At 39.2% G+C, this 6,420-nt stretch overlaps 1 long non-coding RNA gene across 2 annotated transcripts; it reads right to left on the bottom strand.

Moving 5' to 3' along the window:
* Positions 1 to 3,475: 3,475 nt before the first annotated feature.
* LOC121643212 lies at positions 3,476 to 3,854 on the bottom strand. 2 transcript variants are annotated; one of them, XR_006011059.1, is made up of 3 exons: positions 3,803 to 3,854; positions 3,619 to 3,719; positions 3,476 to 3,495 (listed from the first exon to the last, which is right to left on the bottom strand). It is a non-coding gene; the product is annotated as an uncharacterized LOC121643212 (long non-coding RNA). The 2 variants fall into 2 exon arrangements; XR_006011058.1 differs by having other exon boundaries at positions 3,481 to 3,495; positions 3,592 to 3,719.
* Positions 3,855 to 6,420: the final 2,566 nt, after the last annotated feature.

The raw sequence follows: 6,420 nt of genomic DNA on the forward strand, positions 1-6,420 counted from the left end.
TGTCAGTCCCAGAGGTCCAGCTGGCCCGTGAGCTCTCTGATGAAGAGGTTGCCAACTTGCCAGCTCCAGGGGTTTCTGTAACCGATGCACTCAGATCATATGTAGAGACTGTGCAAGTTTTATCAAGAATGATGGCCAACTGATGTCCAACACATTCTTTTATTTAGGATGTTAGATCAAGGAGAAACTTGAACAGCAATAAAGGAACAGAACAGGAATAAATGGACTTTGTGCTGTTTATGTGCAGCTTCACGACTTTCTGAAATTAAAACACTCTTTTACTTTGTTTGATAATTTTAAACAATGAACAAGAATGCTATTCTGTTAAGACAGCAGATGCAGAACTGTTTGGTTTCAGTAAATTGGGTTGGGGGGGGGGGGGGTGTTGGAAAAAAAATGTTGAATAAAATGGACAACTACTGCATAGTTAAAGACTCTGAACTTGTGTCAACTGGCCTGATTACTGATCAGTGCAGGGCTCAAAACAAAACAAAAAAAAACTTAAACAAGCCCAAATCCATGTTGTGCACTATTTATGGCAGAGAAAAGGGCTTTCTCAAAGTCCATGTAAGTTTTGAAATAAGCTGGCAGCTTTAGTGTTTCGAAGCATGTGGAGGACATAGGGAAGGTTCCCTCTGAAATCTCCACCTTCAGCTCAGGAGGAAGCATCTCCCAGCCAACCCAGAATGTCAGCAGCTGGGCCAGTGTACCTGAAGAAGCTCAAAGACATAAAATGGATTAAAGAAAACAGACTTTAAATTGATCATATCCAAAAGTGTAAAGAGACCAACACATTAGCCACATCAGGTGGGTGTACCCGTTTCAATGAACATCCTTAGAAAACCAGAGATGCAGCATGTGGACTCCAAGTCAAAGTCTTCATCATCACTGTCCTCAACTGGCCATTTGATTTTTTCTAGGAGCATCTTAAACACAGAAATTGTAATGATTTTAAAAAGGGAGAAGTTATTTTGGTTAAGGAATATGCAGATCATGGTCTTGGTAAATGAAATAACCATCTCAGTCATTTAAAATACACATATGTTAACGTGATTTTAGATTTTGGAAGAACTTGGACGGACTGTCCTAAAAAAAAAAAAGTATATTAACGGAGCGGCGCTGCTATTAGGCAGCATGTAGGAGGTCATATATACCTTAAAATAAATAAGCATACGTTCTAATTCATGTGCAGCCCGAGGAGGATCCTGCGATCCTGTACGTCACTACTGGTAAGTGCAAAACGTTAGTGCTCAGCACTTACCCACGATAGTGTGCACTACACACTACCTTCCAGTGCACTCATGTAAGTGCGCGGTTTGAGACACACTTCGACTCTGACAACTTTATTTCTGACAACTTTTTTCCCGACACCTGACTGACTAAGAGGATGTCCTAAAATGTACACCGTAGTACGGTGCCACCTTAAGACAACTAATGGATGAAAAGGGAAATTCCACTCTAAATTTTAGAAACTGGTGTCTAGTGGTTAAATGCTTAAAAACTGAATGACAGAAGTTAAGAATTGTGAACTCTTGACATCTTTTTATAGATCAAAAGGCATATTCACAGAGCCACTCTAAATGTACTATAGTGTGATGGGATGTACATTTTCATTTTAAGATCTTCCATACTGTGTCAACATTTGTGAAATTGGATTTTGTAAAATATACCACCGCCCCATCAACAGTTACAGGCATGAGAAATGTAGTTAAATTGTATGTGCATTAAGTGGTGGTTTCAAAGAACTTTAACATGATCATGGGCCAAGACTAAATATTGACAATTTACAGCATGAATTTCACAACTAAAATTTAACCATTTCCTTCTCTGCCATTGTTGACATAAGCCAGGGTTCACAAGACTTTCTATAATTACAACTACAGCAATGAATTCTGTCACTTCACCAGCAGGAACTTACAGCATGGAGCAGGAGTTTGTTAAGCAGCCATTTCTGATTTGTTTTAGTGACTGCCGGGAGATCCCAAGACATGGAAAGATCTGAAATGATGTGCTTCTGTTCCGGTGTAAGTTCTTCATGTTCAAGCTAGAATCAAGACCATAAAAGTTATTACGTTTGTCCAAACAGTATTTGCAAGGCAAAGTTTTATATTTAAACTTACGAGTTTTATGATACTCCTGATGTGCCGATCAGGACAGTCTTCTGTAACAACAGTTGCCATTTCAGGGTCCCCATTGAAGAGTACATGAATTACAGCAGGACTTAAACCTGTGACTTGAGGACCATCATGCAGAAAGGTGTGGGCCAACATCCTTTCCTGCAACCTGGAAGAGGTTGCTTTCAATAAGCACCTCAGATGCTGCTGGAACAAGATGGTCAGGTTCACCCTCAAATAGCAGTTCGGCCCATTCCTCCTGTAGAGTACCAAGAGAGAAGGGGATAAAGTCACAAAAAATACACTTAAAAAGAAAAACCATCATATTAACCATATAATAACAGACTTACCAAGATCTAGTCTGAATCCAAACTGAAGTTTGGAAATTGTTGTCAGAAAGTACCGCTTCACTCCCTCTCCAACAGCAACATCACCTGATATAAAATAATAATAACACAGTGGGAAAAAAACAGGTGCTAACTGATACGGGTAACTGGATTATGTAACATTTAAACAGCAAGGGAAAAAATAGTCAATATTCTATTGGCTCTAATTGTATTATAGCATCCTTAATACTGACTCCAGATAACAGGAAAACAGTGTATGGCATATTTTCATTTGTGGTCATCAATTATATAATTTTCTGGATCCCATTTAACAATTCCATATGATAAACTTAAGTGGTATAAACTTTATTGATACATTTATATTACAAACTTTGTATTACTTACCAGCAAGAGTACAATGAAGTGGACATGCCCATTCTTGCTGCTGTTTATAGAACGAGAGGAGTTCCCGTTCCCTGTCCTCTTCAGCGTCCCTTACATCCATCTTCATTCTAAGGGGTTTCCCAGATGCATGCTCCACAACAGAGTCTCTTTGAAAACTTTGGCAGCTTGAGTGGGTTCTTTAATAAGCTTCCATTCTAAACAAAGTTATTTTAGAGAGACGTGAGTTGGCCTGTTACCTGTAGATGCAGATCGCCTCAGTCTACATATGAGGAAAGTTTTGTCCGTGTCACTGACAAACACGTGAGACCCAACATCTTCAGAATCTGTCACATAGCTGAGTTGACAAAACTGCAAAACATTCTGAACAAAAACTAAACAATTGTATTATCGCATTATTTTATCTTACAGAAGTTATTTTTCTATTGACAGAGTTTCATTACCACACAATCTTATAGCAAATGTGATAACACAAACCCCTGTACGTTTCCTCGTGATCCAACTCCTCATTCGCCATCACTGCTAGTTCTACTGCACTCTGAGCTGATGTTTCTGGCCTCACTGGAACACTGTCGCTGACTGAAGCTGTGTCTTTAGCAATTTCATCATTTTGGCCTCCCTCTTCTTGTCTCTCTGATTCCTGCATGGGTTTCCTTGGAGTTAAAATGAGAAATAATGGTCATACTCACTTATTTGTGTGCACAACATTATAAGAGAGGCATTTTCCTAAAGAAAAACAAATAAGCTACCCTTTTATTTCTTTATGAAGTACATACCCGTTGCAGCTTAGTCTGTGCAGCTTCATCTCTGAAAAGGGAACTTCCTTCTGACAAGTAATGCAGGGGACAGCTGGACCAGAGGCAGGACGTAAGCTCTCCTGACAACAAATAGCTTTTATTAATGATTCAGTCACCAGTAGGCTTTATTTTGATTACGTAGTAAATCTGTAAATGTACATACACAGTCTAAGGGTAGATCTTGTTGAAGTGGACGTGTGTAGATTGTGGCCTGTCCAATTATCGCAGATGGATCTTTGAGACAGGCAAGTGTGTATCCGGTGCTGGGACATTGAAGCAATGTAAGACTTCGACTTCGAGTAGATCCTGTAATTTTTAGCAGTTTGAAGCCTCCCCCTTCTTGAAGCTTTGGAAACACTTCCATTAGTTTATTTGTTATCACCATGGGATCATTATCATTCCCTAACTGTCATGGTTTGTCTGATAAGTATCAGGACTTCCCAGCTTCCCTGAACGCACCTTTTTTTTTCCCCCACACTGATTGCTAATGCCCTTCACCTGTACGGCGCCCTATAAATACTTGCCTGTGACAGCTTCTCTCCGCCAGATCGTCTTGGTTCTTCCCTGCACGCATCCAGCCGTTGTTCTGCCTGTTTGCCTGCCTGCCTATTGTTGACCTTGTTTTTGGACCTGGATCCCCGTCTCAGCCTGCCCCCTGACTGGTAACTCTGTTTGATTATTGGATTTCTGGATTACTGACCTCTGAACTGATTCTTGGATTTGGATTCTGGATCACGGACTTATCTTCTCTGCCCAGACGCACCCGCTTCTGTGGGCTGGAGACCCTGACCCCCGCCAGTTATTCCTCCACTAACCTGTTCTCTATCCAGCAGTTGTCTACCCACTCCAGCGGTCTCCTGTCTGGCCTTTCCGGTCCTGCCAGTTTACTCTCACCAACTACACTACAGCACCCGGTACGTGAATCTATAATATCCTGCATCTCTGTCACGGACTCCCTGCCTTCTAACACCTGTTCTCATACCCCCACAGAAGAGCTGACCAAGCGAGACCGGATAGAACACCATTACACTTTCTCATTGCTCAAATAAACCATTTTTACCTTTCTCTGGAATACTGATTTATTTGAGTCCAATCTCCCGGTTTGTGACACTAAGAAACAAATTGAAAAAAGGCATAATTTATATTGACTTTTAAAAGTAAGGAAATAAGCTTGTGATAACTATTATTCACATTCTGAAAATCCATAATCCACCACTGCTGACTTGAATATGAACCGGAAATATTAGGACTACATTAAAAAAATATTGGGTTAAACTACAAATAACTTCAATGAGTCAATATACAATAGATTTTTTTTTTTTTTTTTTTTTTTTGGTCAATTCCTGGTTTCACACTAACCTGAAAGTGTCACTTTTTGCTCTCCAAGTCCTGAAGCAAGAAGGTCCGCTTTAAGCAGTATACTTGGAACTGTATCCGCCCTGTGGTCAGCCAAACAACAGTGTGTGTGTAGCGTGTTCGCCTAACTTGGACTGCGGGCCGTCTCACCACCTTCCTTCTGGCTCCACCGTTATACGGAGCGAAGAGCCTTGCTACCCAGAAAAACGCCACAGCTGGTTACCAGTCAGCTAAAATAGCCTCAACTTCTATCTTGTGATGTCACTGCTAGCTCAATTTATCTAGCCGATTAGCAAACTGGTTTTATGCTTCTATCATTAACAATGAACGTCTTACACATGACGCATAATGAGCCTACCGAACACATTTTCAGCTCAACTCACAAACTGTTATCTAATTTAAACCACACGTGTCCCGTATAATATGTCGACGATTAGCAGCACAACTGGCTAACATGAAATTAGCTTACCTTGGACAGGTGTAGCTGATGAAGCGGCAGGTGTCTGTTGTGGCTGACTGGCTGGAGCTGTAGGAGTTCTATTCAGAGCTTCCGCCATTAAATTTGCTGCTTCTCTCAGCAGCTCCGGCAACTTTTTGACATTTTCTCCACCTCACACGTTGCCTGATTTTTGGCGGTTGCTATTAAAATTTTGGTCTGTGGGTTTGTTTAACAGAGTATCTAAACCAACGTAGAGGTGAATAACGCCACACAGTGTATTGGAATGTGTTCACTAGCTCTGCATTGATCCATTATCTGGAATGTATTTGTCTGGACTTGTGGAAAGAGCAACCAATCAACCAATGCTGACAGATAAAATAAATTCATGACGCTCTGCCACTGCCAAAATCATTAAATCAATAATTAAATAGATAAATAATTAATTAAACAGTGAAATAATGAAATAGATAAATAATTAATTTAATAATGAAATAATTAACTAAATAATGAAATAATTAATAAAATAGATAAATGATTAATTAAATAGTGAAATAATTAAATAGTGAAATAATTAATTAAATTGTGAAATAATTATATGTTTTTACATATATTAATTTGTATTTTAATTAATTAATGATACATTTAATTACACATTTATGTATTTAATTATCATTTTAATTATTTGATGACACATTTAAGTAATTATTGAATGATATATTTAATTAATTCATTGTGTTACTTTACGTCCTCCATACTTTCCAACGATATCTTACACTTCAATGAGACTTCATCCATCGTGTGTAAATCCAGATGCGTAAATGTAGGATCATCCACGCTGTATAAGATCTGTTACGCACGGAGGCACAGCGCACATAGCAACAGCGTTTTTTTGGTTGTTGTTTTTTTTTCATTTATTTAGAGCCTTGACTCATTTCCAACAAAGGAGACCTTAAAAAATTAAATACACCCCCTTTTATTAGAAGTAA

This window comes from Melanotaenia boesemani, chromosome 7 (genome assembly GCF_017639745.1).
Source record: "Melanotaenia boesemani isolate fMelBoe1 chromosome 7, fMelBoe1.pri, whole genome shotgun sequence".
Classification (NCBI taxonomy): Eukaryota; Metazoa; Chordata; class Actinopteri; order Atheriniformes; family Melanotaeniidae; genus Melanotaenia; species Melanotaenia boesemani.